General features: G+C 43.2%; 1 pseudogene; it reads right to left on the bottom strand.

The window, feature by feature from the left end:
• The window catches only part of LOC121569615, a 79719-nt pseudogene extending 69139 nt beyond the window's left edge, over positions 1 to 10580 (bottom strand).
• Positions 10581 to 16091: the final 5511 nt, after the last annotated feature.

Genomic DNA, 16091 nt, shown 5'->3' with positions numbered 1-16091 from the left:
GAGACAATGTACCTGTCTGATTAGCTCTGGCAAGTGAAGTACTACTGTAATAGCTTGACTTAGCGTGATTGTTCAACCATTTAACATAAATGACCATCTCTGATATCATCTAGGAGATCTATCCACCTGTCTGCCTATCCACCATATGGAGTTGGGATGGACAGCTACGTGATCAAAGGCAGTGGGATGTCTCAGAGAAATAACCCTTACTGCACATGTAGCAATGGCTAAAAATAACCCACTGCCAGCTTGTCTCTCTATCTCTGCCATTTTGGTCCTGTGTACTGCAGACCCTAAAAGTTGCTCAATTGACCGAAAGGATTGTCTTGGACAACTCAGAGTTGCAAGACCCTTGGTTTCAGACTAGATATATACAGTGTATGTTTTCCGCTGCCCATTCACATCTATTCGCTGCAAGATCATTATGTCAGATTTCACATAGACTAGACACAAATTAATACTATAAGCTAAAAAACAGCAAAGAAGCAAACAAAATGTCTCCCTTTCCCTCTCTCTCTCTGTGCCTTTCCTTCCCTCTCTGTGTAGCTGTCTGGCTGCCGGGGAGTAACAGGTTGTCTCTGTTGCGGTGGCCCCTAAGCTTGGCTGTTGTGTTCAGCTCTCCTCTCCCGGTGATGAGGACACAGAGAGACAGAGCCCATGCAGCCACGTCTGGCCTGGCTAAGCCAATGGGGCATGAGCAGTGAGCGCTGCTGGACAAATCCGTGCGTCCTTCGCTGTGCACAGCACTGTGAAACAGATCCCCTACTAGATTCTTATAGATGACCACCTCAGTCTCTGCGCCCTGCAGATGACCCGTGTGTGTGCTGATATTGTGTGTGTGTGTGTGTGTGTGTGTGTGTGTGTGTGTGTGTGTGTGTGTGTGTGTGTGTGTGTGTGAAAGGGTTTTCTCTGTGTGTTCCGGCGCAGCAGAGACAACCTGCTGATAATCTGTCACAGTGTTTCACAGCGTTTCACCTTAGTATCACACTGTGTGTGTAGTGTGTGTGTGTGTGTGTGTGTGTGTATATGTGCGCGCGCGCTAGTGTAGAGCTACTTATTAGCCACAGAGCTTAGCACTCAGGCAGGCGAAGAAAGGCTTTAGTTTAAGGAGCCAAGATACAGTATCTCAATATAATACGATTCAAGCGGCACTGAGTATGCGATTATGTTTGAACAGTGCAACTGTGCATCCTCCGTCCTGGCTATATTTCACCCTAGCAACAGCTGCACCTCACACACAAACGTCCACGTACATACACCCACACACAGATCTCAGTTTCATTGAGTGAATGACAAGCATCTCTGTGGTTACAGTACATTCCTTCCTACTGTGTGTAGTGCAGCCCAGCCTTTCGCTTTGCGGCTCCACCCCTTTAGTGACTTGCGGGCAGTAAGCATGAGACCTGTCGCCACGCATTACGGCCCGTGCCGTCTCCCCTATGCTTGTATGTAAATGTGTCATGGCGCCCTGACTCATGAGTCCGAGAAATCTGTGTGAATATGTATGTCCCACGATGAACTGAGTGTAAACGTCTCTTTGTGTATGAGCAGTGTGTGAATCTGTGTGTGTTTGAGACGGTGTGTGTGTGTCTATGTGTGTGTGTGCGTGTGTGAATCTGTGAGATTGTGTGAGAGGCGGTGTGTGTGTGTGAGAGAGAGATGGTGTGTGTGTGTGTGAGAGAGAGAGAGATGGTGTGTGTGTGTGTGAGAGAGAGATGGTGTGTGTGTGTGTGTGTGTGTGTGTGTGTGTGTGTGTGTGTGTGTGTGTGTGTGTGTGTGTGTGTGTGCATGCGCGCCAGTGTGTGTTACGCGAGGCACATGTGTCTGAGCGGATCCCCGTGTTCAGCAGTGACATTCCCAGTGGGAAGGAGTCTCATGGCTGTATGCATTTTGCTCGGCTGTTCATCTCTCGTCAGGAGCACATGCTGAGGTAAACCAGATATCACAGTCTGTACACACACACAAACACAAACACACACGCACACAGATGCTCGCACGCACGGATGCACACACATCCTCATGCACACACAGACATTTTCCTTTGCATTAGAGACCTTTATAACACTGATATAAAGTATCTGACGTCTGGTCTGATGAACATTCATGGCTCTCTATAAGCCTGTCTACAAGTCTTCAATATCTGAGGGTGCAAGTAAATTAACAAATGACACAGTTGGCTTTATCCCGCCCAAAATTGCCCTGATAAGTATGGTGTAAGAATCATGATGATACGGATTTCCTTCGTTTTTTCTCTTGCTTTACAAAATGACAGACTCATCGTTACACGTGGAATGTCAACTACAGACATTTGTGTTTTAAGGTGGGGTCAGATGTGACTGCAGTGGACATTCTCCTCACACTGACGTCAAGTCATCATGAGTCATGAGGATGAGGACCTGATCCCTCCCCACTGCTCACTGTGTAGTTTTGTTGGGACGTTTGGAAGGGATGGGATAAAGCAGAAGTCAAATTTCAGTTGGACCTTTTGTGTACAATTGCCAAATAAAGTGATGTTTATCTTGTGTTATGGACTAGAGCCACCCAACCACGTTTCTATGTCAGTGTTAAGAACAAGCAAGAACAAAGGAGTTGTGTAGCTGTAGTGCACTCTCATTAATCTTACACAATAATTAGGAAAATAAATATATTTAAAAAACAGCAAGGTCAAAGTAATTGATCTTTCTCAAGAAATACACTTTTCTTTAACACACCCATCTCCCCACACACATTTTAAAATCCTCTACTCGCTTCCTTAACTCACATACAGTATGACCTTCCATCAGTGGATAGAGGAATTCTTTGTGTCACAAAATGGTGGTCAAGTGTTCAATGAATCTTCCCAATATCTTACTGAAATTGAAACAGTTCTAAGACTAGCCAAATACATAATCCAGAGCAAAACAGTTTCACAAGACCGGCTCAATCCACAACACATAGCCAAGATGTTCTACAAGAACAGCACAATCATCATACCAGAACCAAACTGTTCCACAACATAAACCACATTAAAACCCAGGGACATACAGCCCCCCAAAAAACAGAACATAAATTATTCAAATTTTGCCAAAACTGCATACCAGACCAAGACTGTCAGTTCCCACACAACAAACCCAATTTACAACAACCATTTACAGAATTCAATAAAACAGGCCCCTTCATTTTACCTTAACTCATGATTATTCTCATTTAAAAAAGCACTAGCCAAGAGGAAAATGGAGGGAATCTAAAGCATTTGCGTTTCAGACACAAAGCCTCAGTCTTCTCTGTCTGTGTGCTGTGTGACCAGGGTTAAATCTGAGGTGTGTTTACATCTGCTAAACTGGATATAGACATAATGCCTAGGCATTTCAGCTCTCGTGCCATGCAGCTAGACAATTGGACGGAGAGTGAGGAACCCTCTACAGTGACATTCACACTATCTAAATAAGGTGAATTTAAAATCATTTTCTGAAAGAGCACAATACATTTTCAGGACATCTTTTGCAAGATACAGTCCTGCGGCATACACCATTATTCAGACGTAGACCATTTTTAGGTCCATGATTAGACTCCTATTGGACAACAGCTATGATTTATTTTACAATCTACACTATTATTCAAGGGGAGATGAATCCCTATCTTCTATCACCTAGCAGACTCTAATATCCATGATTTGATCCATTCATTTATCCATTATTTTTGATTCTCTACAGTATGAGTCTGACCCAGTGGTTTCCCCCAACAGATGATTCAACAGAGTCCAATATATGTGTTTTGAATGAAAATAGGAGAAGAGCACATCAGTCATGATAATAAGATGAACTGATGGGGGGATGGTGTTAATGTTTCTACTCCTCTGCTTTCTCTCAGCACTGGGGCCAGGGAGGCTGGTCTCCCTGCTGACCCCCCCCCCTCCAGTGGCCAGGTCTCCCACACACTCTGATTAAGGGGGCTGGTCTGGGGGGTGTTGGGGGGACAGAGATAGACTGCCTAAAAAATATGTGTACCACATTCCCATGGTGGAAATTAAGAGTATTGCCAAAACACACCTAGTAAATCTAAAAGCAGAGAGGAGGACAGGAAGGTATTGGGAAAACGTGGTGAATGAGGGGATGTCTCAACGGTCATTTCACCAAAGAGGAGACACAGAATAAATACATACCATCCATATTTAATACAAACCAATACGTAGTATTCATGACTAGAGCTTTTTCTGTTGATGCTATATAAAATTAATCTACATTTTGTAGACAGACATTGTGTTCCTGCAGCTTGGTGCAAAGTCATTGTAACACATGTTGAAGTCAATCCCAGTCTGTTAGTGTTAGATACTACATAGAAACCGGATGTACAGTTGAAGTCGGAAGTTTACATACACCTTAGCCAAATACATTTAAACTCAGTTTTTCACAATTCCTGACATTTAATCCTAGTAATAACTCCCTGTTTTAGGTCAGTTAGGATCACCACTTTATTTTAAGAATGTGAAATGTCAGAATAATAGTAGAGAGAATGATTTATTTCAGATTTTATTTCTTTCATCACATTCCCAGTGGGTCAGAAGTTTACATACACTCAATTAGTATTTGGTAGCATTGCCTTTCAATTGTTTAACTTGGGTCAAACATTTTGGGTAGCCTTCCACAAGCTTCCCATAATAAGTTGGGTGAATTTTGGCCCATTCCTCCTGACAGAGCTGGTGTAACTGAGTCAGGTTTGTAGGCCTCCTTGCTCGCACACACTTTTTCAGTTCTGCCCACACATTTTCTATAGGATTGAGGTCAGGGCTTTGTGATGGCCACTCCAATACCTTGAATTTGTTGTCCTTAAGCCATTTTGCCAGAACTTTGGAAGTATGCTTGGAGTCATTGTCCATTTGGAAAACCCATTTGCGACCAAGCTTTAACTTCCTGACTGATGTCTTGAGATGTCCCCTTTTTCCTCCAAACATAACGATGGTCATTATGGCCAAACAGTTCTATTTTTGTTTCATCAGACCAGAGGACATTTCTCCAAAAAGTACGATCTTTGTCCCCATGTGCAGTTGCAAACCGTAGTCTGGCTTTTTTATGGCGGTTTTGGAGCAGTAGATTCTTCCTTGCTGAGCGGCCTTTCAGGTTATGTTGATATAGGACTTGTTTTACTGTGGATATAGATACTTTTGTACCTGTTTCTTCCAGCATCTTCACAAGGTCCTTTGCTGTTGTTCTGGGATTGATTTGCACTTTTCGCACCAAAGTACGTTCATCTCTAGGAGACAGAACGCGTCTCCTTCCTGAGCGGTATGACGGCTGCGTGGTCCCATGGTATTTATACTTGCGTACTATTGTTTGTACAGATGAACGTGGTACCTTCAAGCATTTGGAAATTGCTCCCAAGGATGAACCAGACTTGTGGAGGTCTACAATTTCTTTTCTGAGGTCTTGGCTGATTTATTTTGATTTTCCCATGATGTCAAGCAAAGAGGCACTGAGTTTGAAGGTAGGCCTTGAAATACATCCACAGGTACACCTCCAATTGACTCAAATGATGTCAATTAGCCTATCAGAAGCTTCTAAAGCCATGACATCATTTTCTGGAATTTTCCAAGCTGTTTAAAGGCACAATCAACTTAGTGTATGTAAACTTCTGACCCACTGGAATTGTGATACAGTGAATTATTAGTGAAATAATCTGTCTGTAAACAATTGTTGGAAAAATTACTTGTGTCATGCACAAAGTAGATGTCCTAACCGACTTGCCAAAACTATAGTTTGTTAACAAGAAATTTGTGGAGTGGTTGAAAAACGAGTTTTAATGACTCCAACCTAAGTGTATGTAAATTTCCGACTTCAACTGTATACTGAACCAAAATATAAACGCAACATGCAACAATTTCAAAGATTTTACTGAGTTACAGTTCATATAAGGAAATCAGTCAATTTAAATAAATAAATTAGGCCCTAATCTATGGATTTCACATGACTGGGAATACAGATATGCATCTGTTGGTCACAGATACAGTACCTTAAAAAAACGGTAGGGGCGTGGATCAGAAAACCAGTCAGTGTCTTGGTGTGACTACCATTTGCCTCATGCAGTGCGATGCATCTCCTTAGCATATAGTTGATCAGGCTGTTGATTGTGGTCTGTGGAATGTTGTCCCACTCCTCTTCAATGGCTGGATATTGGCGGGAACTGGAACACGCTGTCTTACACGTCGATCCAGAGCATCCCAAGCATGCTTAATTGGTGACATGTCTGGTGAGTATGCAGGCCATGGAAGAACTGTAACATTTTCAGCTTCCAGGAATTGTGTACATCCTTTCAACATATGGCTGTGCATTTTCATGCTGAAACATGAGGTGATGGCAGCAGAAGAATGGCACGACAATGGGCCTCAGGATCTCGTCAAGTCTGTGCATTCAAATTGCCATCGATAAAATGCAGTTGTGTTTTTTGTCCGTAGCTTATGCCTGCCCACACCATAACCCCACCGTCACCATGGGGCACTCTGTTCAGAACGTTGTCATCAGCAGACCGCTCGCCCACACAACGCCATACACATGGTCTGTAGTTGTGAGGCCGGTTGGACGTGCAGCCAAATTCTCTAAAACGACATTGGAGGCGGCTTATGGTAGAGAAATTAACATTAAATTCTCTGGCAACAGCTCTGGTGGACATTCCTGAAGTCAGCATGCCAATTGCATGCTCCCTCAAAACTTGAGACATCTGTGGCAATGTGTTGTGTGGCAAAATTGCACATTTTACAGTGGCATTTTATTGTCCCCAGCACAAGGTGCACCTGTGTAATGATCATGCTGTTTAATCAGCTTCTTGATATGCCACACCTGTCAGGTGGATGGATTATCTTGCAAAGGAGAAATGCTCACTAACAGGGTTATAAACAAATCTTTGGACAACATTTTAGAGAAATAAGCTTTTTGTATATATGGAACATTTTTGGGATCTTTTATTTCAGCTCATGAAATATGGGACCAACACTTTACATGTTGTGTTTATATTTTTGTTCAGTGTATATTTCATGTGCATACAGGATAATGTAACAGGAACTCATTACAATAACATAAGAATGGAATACCCAGGTTATTTCTGGGGTTAACCACCATACTAAGTGATGCCTCTGACTGAACCCATTACAGATAAATTAAATACAGTGAGGGAAAAAAGTATTTGATCCCCTGCTGATTTTGTACGTTTGCTCACTGACAAAGACATGATCAGTCTATAATTGTACAGTGAGAGACAGAATAACAACAACAAAATCCAGAAAAATGCATGTCAAAAATGTTATAAATTGATTTGCATTTTAATGAGGGAAATAAGTATTTGACCCCTCTGCAAACATGACTTAGTACTTGGTGGCAAAACTCTTGTTGGCAATCACAGAGGTCAGAGGTTTCTTGTAGTTGGCCACCAGGTATGCACACATCTCAGGAGGGATTTTGTCCCACTCCTCTTTGCAGATCTTCTCCAAGTCATTAAGGTTTCGAGGCTGACGTTTGGCAACTTGAACCTTCAGCTCCCTCCACAGATTTTCTATGGGATTAAGGTCTGGAGACTGGCTAGGCCACTCCAGGACCTTAATGTGCTTCTTCTTGAGCCACTCCTTTGTTGCCTTGGCCGTGTGTTTTGGGTCATTGTCATGCTGGAATACCCATCCACGACCCATTTTCAATGCCCTGGCTGAGGGAAGGAGGTTCTCACCCAAGATTTGACGGTACATGGCCCCGTCCATCGTCCCTTTGATGCGGTGAAGTTGTCCTGTCCCCTTAGCAGAAAAATACCCCCAAAGCATAATGTTTCCACCTCCATGTTTGACGGTGGGGATGGTGTTCTTGGGGTCATAGGCATTATTCCTCCTCCTCCAAACATGGCGAGTTGTTGAGTTGATGCCAAAGAGCTCGATTTTGGTCTCATTTGACCACAACACTCACCCAGTTCTCCTCTGAATCATTCAGATGTTCATTGGCAAACTTCAGACGGGCCTGTATATGTGCTTTCTTGAGCAGGGGGACCTTGCGGGTGCTGCAGGATTTCAGATCTTCACGGCGTAGTGTGTTACCAATTGTTTTCTTGGTGACTATGGTCCCAGCTGCCTTGAGATCATTGACAAGATCCTCCCGTGTAGTTCTGGGCTGATTCCTCACCGTTCTCATGATCATTGCAACTCCACGAGGTGAGATCTTGCATGGAGCCCCAGGCCGAGGGAGATTGACAGTTATTTTGTGTTTCTTCCATTTACGAATAATCGCACCAACTGTTGTCACCTTCTCACCAAGCTGCTTGGCGATGGTCTTGTAGCCCATTCCAGCCTTGTGTAGGTCTACAATCTTGTCCCTGACATCCTTGGAGAGCTCTTTGGTCTTGGCCATGGTGAAGAGTTTGGAATCTGATTGATTGATTACTTCTGTGGACAGGTGTCTTTTATACAGGTAACAAGCTGAGATTAGGAGCACTCCCTTTAAGAGTGTGCTTCTAATCTCAGCTCGTTACCTGTATAAAAGACACCTGGGAACCAGAAATGTTTCTGATTGAGAGGGGGTCAAATACTTATTTCCCTCAATAAAATGCAAATCAATTTATAACATTTTTGACATGCGTTTTTCTGGATTTTTTTGTTGTCTCTCACTGTTCAAATAAACCTACCATTAAAATTATAGACTGATCATGTCTTTGTCAGTGGGCAAGCGTACAAAATCAGCAGGGGATCAAATACTTTTTTCCCTCACTGTATATCCAGGGAGAGGGAAGTTGTTCAAAATTAACACTTGCATGGATTAGAGAATCAGGTGGTTAATAGAGCAACACCCACAGAAATGAGAGAAACTGAATAGGTGGCTATGGGGATGAGGGACATTTGTGAAAATCAGGGTATAGCTTTTGGAATGTAGGCCTAACCTTCTTCCACTGTCTACGACTCACTCTTATGCTCCTTTCATAATAATAATAATAATAATAATTATTATTATTTTTATTATTATTTAATTGTTATATAATACGAATGTCATAACAATGTAATAAAGATGAAAAAAAAATGTATGTTACCATATTCGCATGACATATTCTGAATAGCCTAACAACCTTTCCAAAAATATTAATAAAAAGGGATCTGTATGTCTTGACAACTAAATTTCCCTTGTGTATTGGCTTATTGTGCAAAGGTGCATAGTAGTAAATACTATACAGTATAAACAGTAGGTAACGCTCCAGGGCCTATTGTCCCCAACTCATTGACTGTTACTAAGGAACGCTTGCTAATCCCATTCATTGAGCGCACTGCACATGATCATTAATTAATCTATGAGTAGCCAAGCACTAGTTCCTAAAAGCTATATAGATTAAAATGAATGCATACTAACAAAGACAATCATCATCCAACATGACACCTGTCAATATTCTGTAACAAAGGATAGGCTAATGAAGCACTTATTGACATGAAAACCAAATTCACTTATTTATACACCCAATTTAAATAACCATATTTACAATTAACCGGTGATAGACTATTCCTTTTAGATGGGCAAACGGATTGCAAGCACAAAATAGATTCAAATCGCGCAATTTAGCCGCGTCAATCTAATCCGCGTCTCCAACCACATGTGCATGCCGGTGTGGTCGGCTGAGAGGTGCCCTCCTGGTGATACTAAGGTACAGTAGGCCTGTAGGCAACATAACGGTGAAACAGGCAATGCAAACTGTATATCAAAAATTATGAAAAAACAGACCATGCAGAAATTTGCGTTCGATTTGCCATTGTTGCAAAGGCGCATTAGTTACCCAAGGCTAACCAATACGCACGACGGAACACAGCCTCGTGCAGACAATGAATAGGCAAATAAAGAGCAGTATCATTATTGAATAAACTAGAAATCATTCTTACCGCTATGCGAGTCTGTGAAGATGCTTTAATATAGATACGGTGTTCCCGTGAAATTGGTTGTCGGTTCTGGCTTTACACACAGTCCAAACTTGAATTTTTATCGGTGTTGATATGGTTGGCTTCAATTCTAAAGAGAACTTGAAGAGTATCTCATCGCATCAGGGAAAGCTTGTGCATTCTTTGTCCATGTTCCTAGGACAAATATTATTCTCTCATGATACAAGGACGTCGATTAAAGCGAAGTTCTCTGTTCCGTAAAATGCATACCAGAATCCCAATGAGCGCATTCCAGAAGAGTCTTGTCATTTTTGTAGCCTATCTAAAGGCTTCGGATCTAAAGGCTTCTTTGCATATGGAACAGTAGCATCAGCTTCTCAGACAAATTATTGAGAGCAATCGTTCTTTTGTTCATGTCTGTCGCTGAATTGTCTTGCCACAATTCTAAAGCCATGAATCGCTCACATGTGCCGAATATCTTATTTTTCCTTCTTGGGTCGCTTCATCAACGGAAAACCAGAGAGTAGATGTCTTGTGCAAGTCATTTCAACTGGTCTAATCCACCTCAATCCGACAGTGATTTCTCCTCTCGTATTTATTATGGCAGGCGAGCGTTTGTTTACCATTTGGCATGGCATAGTCGCTGGGTAGACTTCGAGTTGACACGTTTTGGTTGAAGATACGATGGACACCGGAGAGCGACAGCTCGATTTTCTGTCAGAAGCGCAGAAGGTGGGATGTTGCGCATCTTTGACAGTGCGCGTGCCCGTCAGGTTACACATCTTGGATTTTGGTAACACAACTCATAATAAACAACATCACCGCACGTTGCGGAGCCAATTCCTTTGCATTAACAGACAACTATTTGAACATACGAGCTATATCTGGGGGGGAGGGAACATTTAAATGGAACAAATTCAATTGTGTAAAAGTTAGTTACCTTACCTTAAACTGTCTGTAGAATTAGATGTGCAAAAAAAATAAGGTGAACAATATTTATTCTCCACCAAATGAACTGTTAGATTTGATGTTAGAGTAACCTAATCCCTATCTAATTCCCTATTAACGCACAAGCCCATATAATGTTCACTTTGCCTCAATGGACAATTCAAAATCGAAGTGACTGTACTTACCCTAAAAATGACTGATGTAAGGCTTAAATTGCTTATTAAATGAGCTGTTGCGCTGACACCCCGTTTTCTACTTCTTCCATCACGGAGAAGCGCGCGAAGAGACACGGAAAGTTCCAACCGTAAAACAATGCAGGTCCTTCTTGACATCACCGAGGGGCAATGAAATGGAGAGTGACAACGGAACCGAGTTTCCGCTGTGACCAGTGGCAGTCCCACATCCTCTCTCCATAGTGATAGCGCCTGTCAAATCAGGACAGGCTTGACAGGATTGGTTGGGTCTGGGCTCTGCATGTGAGGGCGCCCAGAGAAGAGGCTGATGCCAGGTTTACACTCCCCCCGAGGAGAGGGGAAAGTTGGGATCCCAATACAACTTTGATGAATTCACTCTGTTGGATGGAGAGTGACACAGTTTGATGACCCATAATGCAGAGTGTAAATGTCAGTCTCTACCACCACCAGGTCCCAGACAACAGTGTCCCAAGGGGGAAATTAAGTTCCAAAGAGTCTCTTCCATATCATGATCCCATGGAGTCAAATTTTCCATTCTTGATTCACTGGAAACAACGTTAACATTCTCACTTCTGCTCCATACTGGAAAGGAACATAGCCACCATCCATCCATGCCATTCCCTAACTGCTCAGTACTGAGAGAGATTGGGTCTGGTCTTGATCTGCCTTTGCCTCAAACCAGGGAACACATGGCTAATTTGGCAAATTGAAACAAGGCTAGCTTAGTTTGAGGCCTAATTCTGCAATGTGGTTCCAATGTAATCCACCCCCTCTGTCTCGCTTTTTAGGGCAGGCATGTGTCTGTGCAGCCAACCCCAGCCCAACTCTCCCTGCCTGGCTGACTGTGTTCTGCAGTGTGGCCTGACCTCCATAGATCCTGTGATCTCTCATCATCGGAGGATGATTCAGTGTTTTGGGTCCTTCAGGTGATCTTGGGGTGAGAGTCACATAGTCATGTGTTTTTTTCTTTCCCTTTGTTTGTTCAGAATTCCGACCTTGCCTGACCACCACTTGTCACGGACCAGCCGGCCAGGCAGCAATGGCGCCCCCCTGTGTCTCTAGGACATGTCTGACTATTCAGGAAGGGAAGGATGGAGGGGAGGTCAGGGCAGCCACAAACCCCCCTCCCCATTAAAGGATTAGGAAATAACCTCTAGGAATACATACAGCTCTGTCATCAAGCCACCTTCTGTCTACCACTGTCTAGTCATCTGCTGATAAAGGGAGAAATATATTTAAGCAATAAGGCACTGAGGACGTGTGGTATATGGCCAATATACCACGGCTAAGGACTGTTCTTAAGCACGACGCAACGCGGAGTGCCTGGATACAGTCCTTAGCCGTGGTATATTGGCAATATACCCCAAACCCCCAAGGTGCCTTATTGCTATTATAAACGGGTTACCAATGTAATTAGAGCAGTAAAAATAAATGTTTTGTCATACCCATGGTATACGGTCTGATATACCACGGCTGTCAGCCAATCAGCATTCAGGGCTCGAACCACCCAGTTTATAATGAGCATTTAGCCACCAGTCTCTGCTCAGTCTACGGGTAATGTGGTTGGTAGCACTGACAAACGAATGTAAATAATATTATCTATTATTCCATTTCTTATCACAGTAGACAATATGTTTTCTGCTGGGGGTGGATGTGAGAGGAATGTATCTGACGGCTTGTGATGTAGAGGAGAGGGAGAGGTGAGACTGAAAGAGAGAGAGAGGCAGAGGCACATGACAGAACCAGAGGTGTAGGAGAAGATAGGCCGAGAGAGAGGAGAGGAAAAGAAGACGGATCGAGCAGATGAAAAGGAGGATGAAAAGAGACAGATGAGAGGAGAGAGAGGGATAGAGGGATAGAGGGATAGAGGGAAGGGAAGGCCTTGCTTGGGAGGGTGCCCTCAGCCAGGCCATAGCAGAGCAGAGTCTCCAGTGTCTCTCATCTATATTTAGCAGCAGAGTCCACAGATTGCAGCGAGCGCTCAGGGGACGTGCGTTCAGACCGGCAGGAACCGCTGCCATCCGTCCCGCTGCCCAGGGCCACGCACGATCACAACTCATGCCAGCCAGCACGGGGTAGGGAGAGAGATAGGACCACCACAGATGGTTAAAAGACACATTCATACACTGTACAGTATATACCAGCAGTGTGGAAGAGGGACTTGATCAAACAGTCACAACAGACGCCATGGAAGGAGGGGTGGGGACTTGATTATATAGCAAGAAACTGAGACTCTTGTAAGTGCTGTTGTTGACACTGTGACAACACTGATGACATTGGACCGTCTACATGTACCAAGTTTACTTTTAGGTACAAGATACAAAAACTCATAAAACGTTTAAAAACGTTGCATTCAAAGGCCCAGTGCAGTAAAAAACGTGATTTTCCTGTGTTTTATATCTACAGTGGCTTGCGAAAGTATTCACCCCCTTGGCATTTTTCCTATTTTGTTGCCTTACAACCTGGAATTAAAATTGATTTTTGGGGGGTTTGTATCATTTAATATACACAACATGCCTACCACTTTGAAGATGCTAAATATTTTTTTTTGTGAAACAAACAAGAAATAAGACAATAAAACTGAAAATCTGAGCGTGCATAACCCCCCCAAAGTCAATACTTTGTAGAGCCACCTTTTGCAGCAATTACAGCTGCAAGTCTCTTGGGGTATGTCTCTATAAGCTTGGCACATCTAGCCACTGGGGCAAAACTGATCCAGCTCCTTCAAGTTGGATGAGTTCCGCTGGTGCACAGCAATCTTTAAGTCATGCCACATATTCTCAATTGAATTGAGTTCTGGGCGTTGACTACGCCATTCCAAGACATTTAAATGTTTCCCCTTAAACCACTCGAGTGTTGCTTTCACAGTATACTTAGGGTCATTGTCCTGCTGGAAGGTGAACCTCCGTCCCAGTCTCAAATCTCTGGAAGACTGAAACAGGTTTCCCTCAAGAATTTCCCTGTATTTAGCGCCATCCATCATTCCTTCAATTCTGACCAGTTTCCCAGTCCCTGCCGATGAAAAACATCCCAACAGCATGATGCTGCCACCACCATGCTTCACTGTGGGGATGGTGTTCTCGGGGTGATGAGAGATGTTGGGTTTGCGCCAAGCTCAATTTTAGTCTCATCTGACCAGAGTACCTTCTTCCATATGTTTGGGGAGTCTCCCACATGCCTTTTGGCGAACACCAAACGTGTTTGCTTATTTTTTTCTTTAAGCAATGGCTTCTTTCTGGCCACTCTTCTGTAAAGCCCAGCTCTGTGGAGTGTATGGCTTAAAGTGGTCCTATGGACAGATACTCCAATCTCCAATGTGGATCTTTGCAACTCGTTCAGGGTTATCTTTGGTCTCTTTGTTGCCTCTCTGATTAATGCCCTCCTTGCCTGGTCTGTGAGTTTTGGTGGGCGGCCCTCTCTTGGCAGGTTTGTTGTGGTGCCATATTCTTTCAATTGTTTAATTATGGATTTAATGGTGCTCTGTGGGATGTTCAAAGTTTCTGATATTTTTTTATAACCCAACCCTGATCTGTACTTCTCCACAACTTTGTCCTTGACCTGTTTGGAAAGCTCTTTGGTCTTCATGGTGCCGCTAGCTTCGTGGCGTTTCAGACTCTGGGGCCTTTCAGAACAGGTGTATATATACTGAGAATTTCAGCCTGTTTTCGTGGGATGGAGTTTTGGCCTGCCTGGTGACATCACCAGGTGGTAAATGAATTAATAGACCAATAAGAGAGTTGCAAACCTCTCTGCCAATAACAGCTAGTTTTCAATTTTCCCCTCCCCGACAGTCCTAGCAAAGTTCTTGCTTGAGAATTTTCACTTTGGTAAGAAGCTATTAGTTTCTTTTTGATCATTTTAATTTAACTCAAATCACAGTAAGGTACTTAAACATTACCCAGAAATGATTTGATATCGAGATAATAACAGCTGCTTTGGACTTTTAATAACCTGCTTGAACATTCAACAGTGTGTGGGACCTTGAAAAAAATCATGACTCTATACACACTGAAGATCACAATATCCATTTCTCAATGTACCAATGTCTCCGCGAATTAAAACCACACCCACAGAGTTCTCACGATTGACATTCAGACAAAATGTCAAAGCTACTCGAGACCTTTTTTAGCCCTCCCGGTCCTGTCCTGTCCCCACCATGCGTCTCCCCGTGTCCATTCTAGTAATTGTGATGTGTGTACAGCTGAGATGTCAGAGCTCTCTCTAGGTGTGACAGCTACAGTGTTAGCCATACACCAAGCCATCAAGACACAAGGGAATAATCCATTATATGTCAAGTGTACTGTATCAAGCCCTGCTTCCTAACACACATATAGTGGTTATATTTAAGCTATTACGCAAATATGTCTTTGCCAAATGTTGTACATTTTGTGTCTCGGAGCCAATTCCTTGTGCACTCAGACTTTAGTTAGGTCACAGTGGAAAAATCTTTGGGAATCATTGATGTCATACTTACTCTAACATTTATCATTAGGGCACAAAGGCAGAGACTCAGTTAGGAATAAAACCATCAGTCTGTCCATTTGTTTTACCTTCTTTCTCCATGGTCAATTCCTCTTTCCCCCACCATGCTACCTTTCCCTGTGGCACTTTCTCAATTCATCGTTCCTCGATTCCTCATCTCCTTCTCAAAACCCATTGGTGCATGTGACCCTGGTCTCGCCATCTTCCGTGCCTGACTCTCCCCATCCAGAGGCCTGTCCATCAGTCACAGCCCACACAACACCCCAAACAGACATGCCAATCACTTACACGGACACCTGTGCTCCAACATGGCGCTCCGCACTGTACACGCCCACTTCTGCTGGACACCTCCCCCATATACATACAGTGCAATAGCACACCAAGATCATGACGTACAGTGAGGGAAAAAAGTATGAGATCCCCTGCTGATTTTGTACGTTTGCCCACTGACAAAGACATGATCAGTCTATAATTTTAATGGTAGGTTTATTTGAACAGTGAGACAGAATAACAACACAAAAATCCAGAAAAACGCATGTCAAAAATGTTATAAATTGATTTGCATTTTAATGAGGGAAATAAGTATTTTACCCCCTCTCAATCAGAAA

The sequence above is a fragment of the Coregonus clupeaformis genome, chromosome 35, assembly GCF_020615455.1.
Source record: "Coregonus clupeaformis isolate EN_2021a chromosome 35, ASM2061545v1, whole genome shotgun sequence".
Classification (NCBI taxonomy): Eukaryota; Metazoa; Chordata; class Actinopteri; order Salmoniformes; family Salmonidae; genus Coregonus; species Coregonus clupeaformis.
This window is presented reverse-complemented; position numbering and strand designations above follow the sequence as displayed.